Consider the following 14,010-nt stretch of genomic DNA (forward strand, 5'->3'; position numbering starts at 1 on the left):
ACTTCATCAACAAAAGAAATACCCACTTCCAGTGTAGAGAAAACAACAAGCCAGCAGGCTCAAACCACTCAGTTTAGTTCTACCACAGAAACTGAATCTACAACGACAGCTCAATCAACCTTTACAACAGTTTTGTCACTTACGAGCATGTTGACATTAGAATCGTCTACACTTGAAAGTGGTTCAACATTGGAAACTACATTATCCACAATAGGTACCTCTCCATCCTTACCGTCTACCACAACAGAAGGACAAAGTACATCAGAACTGATTTCATCAACAGCAGAAATACCTACTTCCAGTGTAGAGCAAACAACAAGCCAACAGGCACAAACAACACAGTTTAGTTCTACCACAGAAACTGAACCTACAACGACAGCTCAATCAAACTTTACAACAGTTTATGACCCCTACGAGCATGTCAACATTAGAATCATCTACACTTGGAAGCATTACATCAGAGGAAACTGCATTATCCACAATAGGTACCTCTCCATTTTCACCGTATACTACGACAGAAGGACAAAGTACATCAGAATTCATTTCATCAACAACAGAAATACCCACTTCCAGTGTAGAGCAAACAACAAGCCAACAGGCTCAAACCACTCAGTTTAGTTCTACCACAGAAACTGAATCTACAACGATAGCTCAATCAACCTTAACAACAGTTATGACCCCTACGAGCATGTCAACATTAGAATCATCTACACTTGAAAGTGGTTCAACACTGGAAACTACATTATCCACAATAGGTACCTCTTCATCCTTAATGTCTACTACAACAGAAGGACAAAGTACATCAGAATTCACTTCATCAACAACAGAAATACCCACTTCCAGTGTGGCGCAAACAACAAGCCTGCAGCCACAAACCACTCTGTTTAGTTCTACCACAGACATAGAACCTACAACGACAGCTCAATCAACCTTTACAACAGTTTTGACCCCTATGAGCACGTCCACATTAGAATCATCTACACTTGAAAGTGGTTCAACACTGGAAATGACATTATCCACTACAGGTACCTCTCCATCCTTACCGTCTACCACAACAGATGGACAAAGTACATCACAAATGATTTCAACAACTGCAAAAATATCTACTTCCAGTGTAGAGCCAACAACAAGCCAGCAGGCACAAACAACTCAGTTTAGTTCTACCGCAGAAACTGAATCTACAACGACAGCTCAATCAGCATTTACAACAGTTATGACCTCTATAAGCATGTCGACATTAGAATCATCTACACTTGAAAGTGTTACAACAGAGGAAACTACATTATCCACAACAGATACCTCTCCATTTTCAACATCTACTACGACAGAAGGACAAAGTACATCAGAATTCACTTCATCTACAACAGAAATACCCACTTCCAGTGTGGAGCAAACAACAAGCCAGCAGGCTCAAACCACTCAGTTTAGTTCTACCACAGAAACTGAATCTACAGCTACAGCTCAATCAACCTTTACAACAGTTTTGTCCCTTACGAGCATGTTGACATTAGAATCATCTACACTTGAAAGTGGTTCAACGTTGGAAACTACATTATCCACAATAGGTACCTCTCCATCCTTACTGTCTACCACAACAGAAGGACAAAAGTACATCACAAATGATTTCATCAACAGCAGAAATACCAACTTCCAGTGTAGAGCAAACAACAAGCCAACAGGCACAAACAACTCAGTTTAGTTCTACCACAGAAACTGAACCTACAACGACAGCTCAATCAACCTTTACAACAGTTTTGACCCCTATGAGCACGTCCACATTAGAATCATCTACACTTCAAAGTGCTTCAACACTGGAAACTACATTGTCTACAACAGGTACCTCTCCGTTTTCAACATCTACTACAACAGAAGGACAAAGTACATCAGAATTCACTTCATCAACAACAGAAATACCCACTTCCAGTGTGGCGCAAACAACAAGCCTGCAGCCACAAACCATTCAGTTTAGTTCTACCACAGACATAGAACCTACAGCGACAGCTCAATCAATCTTTACAACAGTTTTGACCCCTATGAGCACGTCCACATTAGAATCATTTACATTTGAAAGTGGTTCAACACTGGAAATGACATTATCCACAACAGGTACCTCTCCATCCTTACCGTCTACCACAACAGATGGACAAAGTACATCACAAATGATTTCAACAACAGCAAAAATATCTACTTCCAGTGTAGAGCCAACAACAAGCCAGCAGGCACAAACAACTCAGCTTAGTTCTCTACCGCAGAAAACTGAATCTACAACGACAGCTCAATCAATATTTACGACAGCTATGACCCCTATGAGCATGTCCACATTTGAATCATCTTCACTTATAAGTGGTTCAACAATGGAAACTACAATACACACAATAGGTACCTCTCCGTTTTCACCATCTACTACAACAGTAGAACAAAATACATCAGAATTCACTTCATCACACAAAAGAAATACCCACTTCCAGTGTAGAGAAAACAACAAGCCAGCAGGCTCAAACCACTCAGTTTAGTTCTACCACAGAAACTGAATCTACAACGACAGCTCAATCAACCTTTACAACAGTTTTGTCACTTACGAGTATGTTGACATTAGAATCGTCTACACTTGAAAGTGGTTCAACATTGGAAACTACATTATACACAATAGGTACCTCTCCATCCTTACTGTCTACCACAACAGAAGGACAAAGTACATCAGAACTGATTTCATCAACAGCAGAAATACCTACTTCCAGTGTAGAGCAAACAACAAGCCAACAGGCACAAACAACACAGTTTAGTTCTACCACAGAAACTGAACCTACAACGACAGCTCAATCAAACTTTACAACAGTTATGACCCCTACGAGCATGTCAACATTAGAATCATCTACACTTGGAAGCATTACATCAGAGGAAACTGCATTATCCACAATAGGTACCTCTCCATTTTCACCGTATACTACGACAGAAGGACAAAGTACATCAGAATTCATTTCATCAACAACAGAAATACCCACTTCCAGTGTGGCGCAAACAACAAGCCTGCAGCCACAAACCACTCAGTTTAGTTCTACCACAGACATAGAACCTACAACGACAGCTCAATCAACCTTTACAACAGTTTTGACCCCTATTAGCACATCCACATTAGAATCATTTACATTTGAAAGTGGTTCAACACTGGAAATGACATTATCCACAACAGGTACCTCTCCATCCTTACCGTCTACCACAACAGATGGACAAAGTACATCACAAATGATTTCAACAACAGCAAAAATATCTACTTCCAGTGTAGAGCCAACAACAAGCCAGCAGGCACAAACAACTCAGTTTAGTTCTACCGCAGAAACTGAATCTACAACGACAGCTCAATCAGCATTTACAACAGTTATGACCTCTATAAGCATGTCGACATTAGAATCATCTACACTTGAAAGTGTTACAACAGAGGAAACTACATTATCCACAACAGATACCTCTCCGTTTTCAACATCTACTATGACAGAAGGACAAAGTACATCAGAATTCACTTCATCTACAACAGAAATACCCACTTCCAGTGTGGAGCAAACAACAAGCCAGCAGGCTCAAACCACTCAGTTTAGTTCTACCACAGAAACTGAATCTACAGCGACAGCTCAATCAATCTTTACAACAGTTTTGTCCCTTACGAGCATGTTGACATTAGAATCATCTACACTTGAAAGTGGTTCAACATTGGAAACTACATTATCCACAATAGGTACCTCTCCATCCTTACCGTCTACCACAACAGAAGGACAAAGTACATCACAAATGATTTCATCAACAGCAGAAATACCAACTTCCAGTGTAGAGCAAACAACAACCCAACAGGCACAAACAACTCAGTTTAGTTCTACCACAGAAACTGAACCTACAACGACAGCTCAATCAATATTTACAACAGCTATGACCCCTATGAGCATGTCCACATTTGAATCATCTACACTTCAAAGTGCTTCAACACTGGAAACTACATTGTCTACAACAGGTACCTCTCCGTTTTCAACATCTACTACAACAGAAGGACAAAGTACATCAGAATTCACTTCATCAACAACAGAAATACCCACTTCCAGTGTGGCGCAAACAACAAGCCTGCAGCCACAAACCATTCAGTTTAGTTCTACCACAGACATAGAACCTACAACGACAGCTCAATCAACCTTTACAACAGTTTTGACCCCTATGAACACGTCCACATTAGAATCATCTACACTTGAAAGTGGTTCAACACTGGAAATGACATTATCCACAACAGGTACCTCTCCATCCTTACCGTCTACCACAACAGATGGACAAAGTACATCACAAATGATTTCAACAACAGCAAAAATATCTACTTCCAGTGTAGAGCCAACAACAAGCCAGCAGGCACAAACAACTCAGTTTAGTTCTACCGCAGAAACTGAATCTACAACGACAACTCAATCAGCATTTACAACAGTTATGACCTCTATAAGCATGTCGACATTAGAATCATCTACACTTGAAAGTGTTACAACAGAGGAAATTACATTATCCACAACAGATACCTCTCCATTTTCAACATCTACTATGACAGAAGGACAAAGTACATCAGAATTCACTTCATCTACAACAGAAATACCCACTTCCAGTGTGGAGCAAACAACAAGCCAGCAGGCTCAAACCACTCAGTTTAGCTCTACCACAGAAACTGAATATACAGCGACAGGTCAATCAATCTTTACAACAGTTTTGACCCCTATGAGCACGTCCACATTAGAATCATTTACATTTGAAAGTGGTTCAACACTGGAAATGACATTATCCACAACAGGTACCTCTCCATTCTTACTGTCTACCACAACAGACGGACAAAGTACATCACAAATGATTTCAACAACAGCAAAAATATCTACTTCCAGTGTAGAGCCAACAACAAGCCAGCAGGCACAAACAACTCAGTTTAGTTCTACCGCAGAAACTGAATCTACAACGACAGCTCAATCAATATTTACAACAGCTATGACCCCTATGAGCATGTCCACATTTGAATCATCTTCACCTATTAGTGGTTCAACAATGGAAACTACAATACACACAATAGGTACCTCTCCGTTTTCACCATCTACTACAACAGTAGAACAAAATACATCAGAATTCACTTCATCAACAAAAGAAATACCCACTTCCAGTGTGGAGAAAACAACAAGCCAGCAGGCTCAAACCACTCAGTTTAGTTCTACCACAGAAACTGAATCTACAACGACAGCTCAATCAACCTTTACAACAGTTTTGACCCCTACGAGCATGTCAACATTAGAATCATCTACACTTGAAAGTGGTTCAACACTGGAAACTACATTATCCACAATAGGTACCTCTTCATCCTTAATGTCTACTACAACAGAAGGACAAAGTACATCAGAATTCACTTCATCAACAACAGAAATACCCACTTCCAGTGTGGCGCAAACAACAAGCCAGCAGCCACAAACCACTCAGTTTAGTTCTACCACAGACATAGATCCTACAACGACAGCTCAATCAACCTTTACAACAGTTTTGACCCCTATGAGCATGTCCACATTAGAATCATCTACACTTGAAAGTGGTTCAACACTGGAAATGACATTATCCACAACAGGTACCTCTCCATCCTTACCGTCTTCCACAACAGATGGACAAAGTACATCACAAATGATTTCAACAACAGCAAAAATATCTACTTCCAGTGTAGAGCCAACAACAAGCCAGCAGGCACAAACAACTCAGTTTAGATCTACCGCAGAAACTGAATCTACAACAACAGCTCAATCAGCATTTACAATAGTTATGACCTCTATAAGCATGTCGACATTAGAATCATCTACACTTGAAAGTGGTTCAACACTGGAAACTACATTATCCACAATAGGTACCTCTCCATCCTTACCGTCTACCACAACAGAAGGACAAAGTACATCAGAACTGATTTCATCAACAGCAGAAATACCTACTTCCAGTGTAGAGCAAACCAAGCCAACAGGCACAAACAACTCAGTTTAGTTCTACCACAGAAACTGAACCTACAACGACAGCTCAATCAACCTTTACAACAGTTATGACCCCTACGAGCATGTCAACATTAGAATCATCTACACTTGGAAGCATTACATCAGAGGAAACTGCATTATCCACAATAGGTACCTCTCCATTTTCACCGTATACTACGACAGAAGGACAAAGTACATCAGAATTCATTTCATCAACAACAGAAATACCCACGTCCAGTGTAGAGCAAACAACAAGCCAACAGGCTCAAACCACTCAGTTTAGTTCTACCACAGAAACTTAATCTACAACGACAGCTCAATCAACCTTAACAACAGTTATGACCCCTATGAGCATGTCAACATTAGAATCATCTACACTTGAAAGTGGTTCAACACTGGAAACTACATTATCCACAATAGGTACCTCTTCATCCTTAATGTCTACTACAACAGAAGGACAAAGTACATCAGAATTCACTTCATCAACAACAGAAATACCCACTTCCAGTGTGGCGCAAACAACAAGCCAGCAGCCACAAACCACTCAGTTTAGTTCTACCACAGACATAGAACCTACAACGACAGCTCAATCAACCTTTACAACAGTTTTGACCCCTATGAGCACGTCCACATTAGAATCATCTACACTTGAAAGTGGTTCAACACTGGAAATGACATTATCCACAACAGGTACCTCTCCATCCTTACCGTCTTCCACAACAGATGGACAAAGTACATCACAAATGATTTCAACAACAGCAAAAATATCTACTTCCAGTGTAGAGCCAACAACAAGCCAGCAGGCACAAACAACTCAGTTTAGTTCTACCTCAGAAACTGAACCTACAACGACAGCTCAATCAATATTTACAACAGCTATGACCCCTATGAGCATGTCCACATTTGAATCATCTTCACTTATAAGTGGTTCAACAATGGAAACTACAATAAACACAATAGGTACCTCTCCGTTTTCACCATCTACTACAACAGAAGAACAAAATACATCAGAATTCACTTCATCAACAAGAGAAATACCCACTTCCAGTGCAGAGAAAACAACAAGCCAGCAGGCTCAAACCACTCAGTTTAGTTCTACCACAGAAACTGAACCTACAACGACAGCTCAATCAGCATTTACAACAGTTATGACCTCTATAAGCATGTCGACATTAGAATCATCTACACTTGAAAGTGTTACAACAGAGGAAACTACATTATCCACAACAGATACCTCTCCGTTTTCACCATCTACTACAACAGAAGGACAAAGTACATCAGAGTTTACTTCAACAACAGAAATGCCTACTTCCAGTGCAGAGCAAACAACAAGCCAACAAACACAAACCACTCAGTTTAGTTCTACCACAGAAACTGAATCTACAACGACAGCTCAATCAACCTTAACAACAGTTATGACCCCTACGAGCATGTCAACATTAGAATCATCTACACTTGAAAGTGTTAAAACAGGGGAAACTACATTGTCCACAACAGGTACCTCTCCATTTTCACCATCTACTGCGACAGAAGGACAAAGTACATCAGAATTCACTTCATCAATAGCAGAAATACCCACTTCCAGTGTGGAGCAAACAACAAGCCAGCAGGCTCAAACCACTCAGTTTAGCTCTACCACAGAAACTGAATCTACAGCGACAGCTCAATCAATCTTTACAACAGTTTTGACCCCTATGAGCACGTCCACATTAGAATCATCTACACTTGAAAGTGTTACAACAGAGGAAACTACATTGTCCACAACAGATACCTCTCCATTTTCACCATCTACTGCGACAGAAGGACAAAGTACATCAGAATTCACTTCATCTACAACAGAAATACCCACTTCCAGTGTGGCGCAAACAACAAGCCAGCAGGCTCAAACCACTCAGTTTAGTTCTACCACAGAAACTGAATCTACAGCGACAACTCAATCAATCTTTACAACAGTTTTGACCCCTACGAGCACGTCCGCATTAGAATCATCTACACTTGAAAGTGGTTCAACACTGGAAATGACATTATCCACAACAGGTACCTCTCCATCCTTACCGTCTTCCACAACAGATGGACAAAGTACATCACAAATGATTTCAACAACAGCAAAAATATCTACTTCCAGTGTAGAGCCAACAACAAGCCAGCAGGCACAAACAACTCAGTTTAGTTCTACCGCAGAAACTGAATCTACAACGACAGCTCAATCAGCATTTACAACAGTTATGACCTCTATAAGCATGTCGACATTAGAATCATCTACACTTGAAAGTGTTACAACAGAGGAAACTTCATTATCCACAACAGATACCTCTCCGTTTTCAACATCTACTACGACAGAAGGACAAAGTACATCAGAATTCACTTCATCTACAACAGAAATACCCACTTCCAGTGTGGAGCAAACAACAAGCCAGCAGGCTCAAACCACTCAGTTTAGTTCTACCACAGAAACTGAATCTACAGCGACAGCTCAATCAACCTTTACAACAGTTTTGTCCCTTACAAGCATGTTGACATTAGAATCATCTACACTTGAAAGTGGTTCAACATTGGAAACTACATTATCCACATTAGGTACCTCTCCATCCTCACCGTCTACCACAACAGAAGGACAAAGTACATCAGAACTGATTTCATCAACAGCAGAAATACCTACTTCCAGTGTAGAGCAAACAACAAGCCAACAGGCACAAACAACACAGTTTAGTTCTACCACAGAAACTGAACCTACAACGACAGCTCAATCAACCTTTACAACAGTTTTGACCCCTATGAGCACGTCCACATTAGAATCATCTACACTTCAAAGTGCTTCAACACTGGAAACTACATTGTCTACAACAGGTACCTCTCCGTTTTCAACATCTACTACAACAGAAGGACAAAGTGCATCAGAATTCACTTCATCAACAAAAGAAATACCCACTTCCAGTGTGGAGCAAACAACAAGCCAGCAGGCTCAAACCACTCAGTTTAGTTCTACCACAGAAACTGAACCTACAACTACAGCTCAATCAACCTTAACAACAGTTATGACCCCTACGAGCATGTCAACATTAGAATCATCTACACTTGAAAGAGGTTCGACACTGGAAATTATATTATCCACAATAGGTACCTCTCCATCCTTACTGTCTACTACAACAGAAGGACAAAGTACATCTGAACTGATTTCATCAACAGCAGAAATACCTACTTCCGGTGTAGAGCAAACAAACAAGCCAACAGGCACAAACAACTCAGTTTAGTTCTACCACAGAAAATGAACCTACAACGACAGCTCAATCAAGATTTACAACAGTTTTGACCCCTATGAGCACGTCCACATTAGAATCATCTACACTTGAAAGAGGTTCGACACTGGAAATTACATTATCCACAATAGGTACCGCTTCATCCTTACTGTCTACTACAACAGAAGGACAAAGTACATCTGAACTGATTTCATCAACAGCAGAAATGCCTACTTCCGGTGTAGAGCAAACAACACGCCAGCAGGCACAAACAACTCAGTTTAGTTCTACCACAGAAACTGAGCCTACAACGACAGTTCAATCAACTTTTACAACACTCATGACCCCTATGAGCAAGTCCACATTTGAATCATCTTCACTTGAAAGTGCTTCAACACTGGATACTATAATATCCACAATAGGTACCTTTCCGTTTTCACCATCTACTACAACAGAAGGACAAAGTACATCAGAATCCACTTCATCTACAAAAGAAATACCCACTTCCAGTGTAGAGCAAACAACAAGCCAGCAGGCTAAAACCACTCAGTTTAGTTCTACCACAGAAACTGAACCTACAACGTCAGCTCAATCAACATTTACAACAGTTATGAGCCCTACGAGCATGTCAACATTAGAATCATCTACACTTGAAAGTCTTACAATAGAAGAAACTACATTATTCACAATAGGTACCTCTCCATTTTCACCATCTACTACGACAGAAGAACAAAGTACATCAGTATTCACTTCATCAACAACAGAAATACCTACTTCCAGTGTGGAGCAAACAACAAGCCAGCAGGCTCAAACCACTCAGTTTAGTTCTACCGCAGAAACTGAATCTACAATGACAGCTCAATCAATATTTACAACAGCTATGACCCCTATGAGCATGTCCACATTTGAATCATCTTCACTTATAAGTGGTTCAACAATGGAAACTACAACAATAAACACAATAGGTACCTTTCCGTTTTCACCATCTACTACAACAGAAGATCAAAGTACATCAGAATTCACTTCATCAACAAAAGAAATACCCACTTCCAGTGTAGAGAAAACAACAAGCCAGCAGGCTCAAACCACTCAGTTTATTTCTACCACAGAAACAGAACCTACAACGACAGCTCAATCAGCATTTACAACAGTTATGACCTCTATAAGCATGTCGACATTAGAATCATCTACACTTGAAAGTGTTACAACAGAGGAAACTACATTATCCACAACAGATACCTCTCCGTTTCACCATCTACTACAACAGAAGCACAAAGTACATCAGAGTTTACTTCAACAGCAGAAATATCCAGTTCCAGTGTGGAGAAAACAACAAGCCAGCAGGCTCAAACCACTCAGTTTAGTTCAACCACAGAAACTGAATCTACAACAACAGCTCAATCAACCTTTACAACAGTTTTGACCCTTACAAGCATGTCGACATTAGAATCATCTACAATTGAAAGAGGTTCAACATTGGAAACTACATTATCCACAATAGGTACCTCTCCATCCTTATCGACTACCACAACAGAAGGACAAAGTACATCAGAACTGATTTCATCAACTGCAGAAATACCTTCTTCCAGTGTAGAGCAAACAACAAGCCAACAGGCACAAACAACTCAGTTTAGTTCTACCACAGAAAATGAACCTACAACGACAGCTCAATCAAGTTTTACAACAGTTTTGACCTCTGTGAGCACGTCCACATTAGAATCATCTACACTTGAAAGAGGTTCGACACTGGCAATGACATTATCCACCATAGGTACCGCTTCATCCTTACTGTCTACTACAACAGAAGGACAAAGTACATCTGAACTGATTTCATCAACAGCAGAAATACCTACTTCCAGTGTAGAGCAAACAACACGCCAGCAGGCACAAATAACTCAGGTTAGTTCTACCACAGAAACTGAACCTATAACGACAGTTCAATCAACTTTTACAACAGTTATGACCCCTATGAGCAAGTCCACATTTGAATCATCTTCACTTGAAAGTGCTTCAACACTGGAAACTATAATATCCACAATAGGTACCTTTCCGTTTTCACCATCTACTACAACGGAAGGACAAAGTACATCAGAATCCACTTCATCTACAAAAGAAATACCCACTTCCAGTGTAGAGCAAACAACAAGCCAGCAGGCTAAAACCACTCAGTTTAGTTCTACCACAGAAAATGAACCTACAACGACAGCTCAATCAAGTTTTACAACAGTTATGAGCCCTACGAGCATGTCAACATTAGAATCATCTACACTTGAAAGTCTTACAATAGAAGAAACTACATTATTCACAATAGGTACCTCTCCATTTTCACCATCTACTACGACAGAAGAACAAAGTACATCAGTATTCACTTCATCAACAACAGAAATACCTACTTCCAGTGTGGAGCAAACAACAAGCCAGCAGGCTCAAACCACTCAGTTTAGTTCTACCGCAGAAACTGAATCTACAATGACAGCTCAATCAATATTTACAACAGCTATGACCCCTATGAGCATGTCCACATTTGAATCATCTTCACTTATAAGTGGTTCAACAATGGAAACTACAATAAACACAATAGGTACCTTTCCGTTTTCACCATCTACTACAACAGAAGATCAAAATACATCAGAATTCACTTCATCAACAAAAGAAATACCCACTTCCAGTGTAGAGAAAACAACAAGCCAGCAGGCTCAAACCACTCAGTTTAGTTCTACCACAGAAACAGAACCTACAACGGCAGCTCAATCAGAATTTACAACAGTTATGACCTCTATAAGCATGTCGACATTAGAATCATCTACACTTGAAAGTGTTACAACAGAGGAAACTACATTATCCACAACAGATTCCTCTCCGTTTTCACCATCTACTACAACAGAAGCACAAAGTACATCAGAGTTTACTTCAACAGCAGAAATATCCAGTTCCAGTGTGGAGAAAACAACAAGCCAGCAGGCTCAAACCACTCAGTTTAGTTCAACCACAGAAACTGAATCTACAACAACAGCTCAGTCAACCTTAACAACAGTTTTGACCCTTACAAGCATGTCGACATTAGAATCATCTACACTTGAAAGAGGTTCGACACTGGAAATTATATTATCCACAATAGGTACCTCTCCATCCTTATCGACTACCACAACAGAAGGACAAAGTACATCAGAACTGATTTCATCAACTGCAGAAATACCTTCTTCCAGTGTAGAGCAAACAACAAGCCAACAGGCACAAACAACTCAGTTTAGTTCTACCACAGAAAATGAACCTACAACGACAGCTCAATCAAGTTTTACAACAGTTTTGACCCCTGTGAGCACGTCCACATTAGAATCATCTACACTTGAAAGAGGTTCGACACTGGCAATGACATTATCCACCATAGGTACCGCTTCATCCTTACTGTCTACTACAACAGAAGGACAAAGTACATCTGAACTGATTTCATCAACAGCAGAAATACCTACTTCCAGTGTGGAGCAAACAACAAGCCAGCAGGCACAAATAACTCAGGTTAGTTCTACCACAGAAACTGAACCTATAACGACAGTTCAATCAACTTTTTACAACAGTTATGACCCCTATGAGCAAGTCCACATTTGAAATCATCTTCACTTGAAAGTGCTTCAACACTGGAAACTATAATATCCACAATAGGTACCTTTCCGTTTTCACCATCTACTACAACAGAAGGACAAAGTACATCAGAATCCACTTCATCAACAACAGAAATACCTACTTCCAGTGTGGAGCAAACAACAAGCCAGCAGGCTCAAACCACTCAGTTTAGTTCTACCACAGAAACTGAACCTACAATGGCAGCTCAAATAACATCTACAACAGTTATTACTCATATGAGCACATCCACATTAGAATCATCTACACTTGAAAATGGTTCAACACTGGAGGCTACATTGTCCACAACAGGTACTTCTCCATCCTTACCGTATACTACAACAGAAGGACAAAGTACATCAGAACTGATTTCAACAACAACAGGATTACCTACTTCCAGTTTTGAGCAAACAACAAGAGAGCAAACACAAACTCAGTTAAGTTCAACCACAGAAACAGAACCTACAATGACAGCTCAAATAACATTGACAACAGTTTTGACCCCTATGAGCACGTCCACATTAGAATCATCTACACTTGAAAGTGGTTCAACACTGGAAGCCACATTATTCACAACAGGTACCTCTCCATCTTCACTGTCTACCACAACAGAACAAAGTACATCAGAATTCATTTCATCTACAACAGAAGTATTGTCATCTAATGTAGAACAAACAAGTCATCTAACACAAATCACTCAGTTTCCTTTTATCACAGAATCAGAATCTACAACGACAGCTCAATCAACATTAACAACAGTTATGTTCCCTACGAGCATGTCCACATTAGAATCATCTACAACTGAAAGTGGTACAACAGTGAAAACGACATTATTCACAACAGATATGTCTCCATCTTCACTGTTTTCTACAACAAAAGGACAAACTGCATCAGATTTCACTTCATCAACAACAGAAATATCTTCATCCAGTGCAGAGAAAACAACAAGCCAACAGGCACAAACCACTCAGATTAGTTCTATCACAGAAACTGGACATACTACAGCACAATCAATATTCACAACAGTTATGACCCCAACAAGCATGTCCACATTAAAATCGACTACATCTGAAAGTGGTTCAACACTGGAAACTATAATATCTAGAAGTACTTCTTTAGCTCCATCTTCACTATTTACTACAACAGAA

Source organism: Cyprinus carpio, chromosome B11 (assembly GCF_018340385.1).
Source record: "Cyprinus carpio isolate SPL01 chromosome B11, ASM1834038v1, whole genome shotgun sequence".
Taxonomy (NCBI): Eukaryota; Metazoa; Chordata; class Actinopteri; order Cypriniformes; family Cyprinidae; genus Cyprinus; species Cyprinus carpio.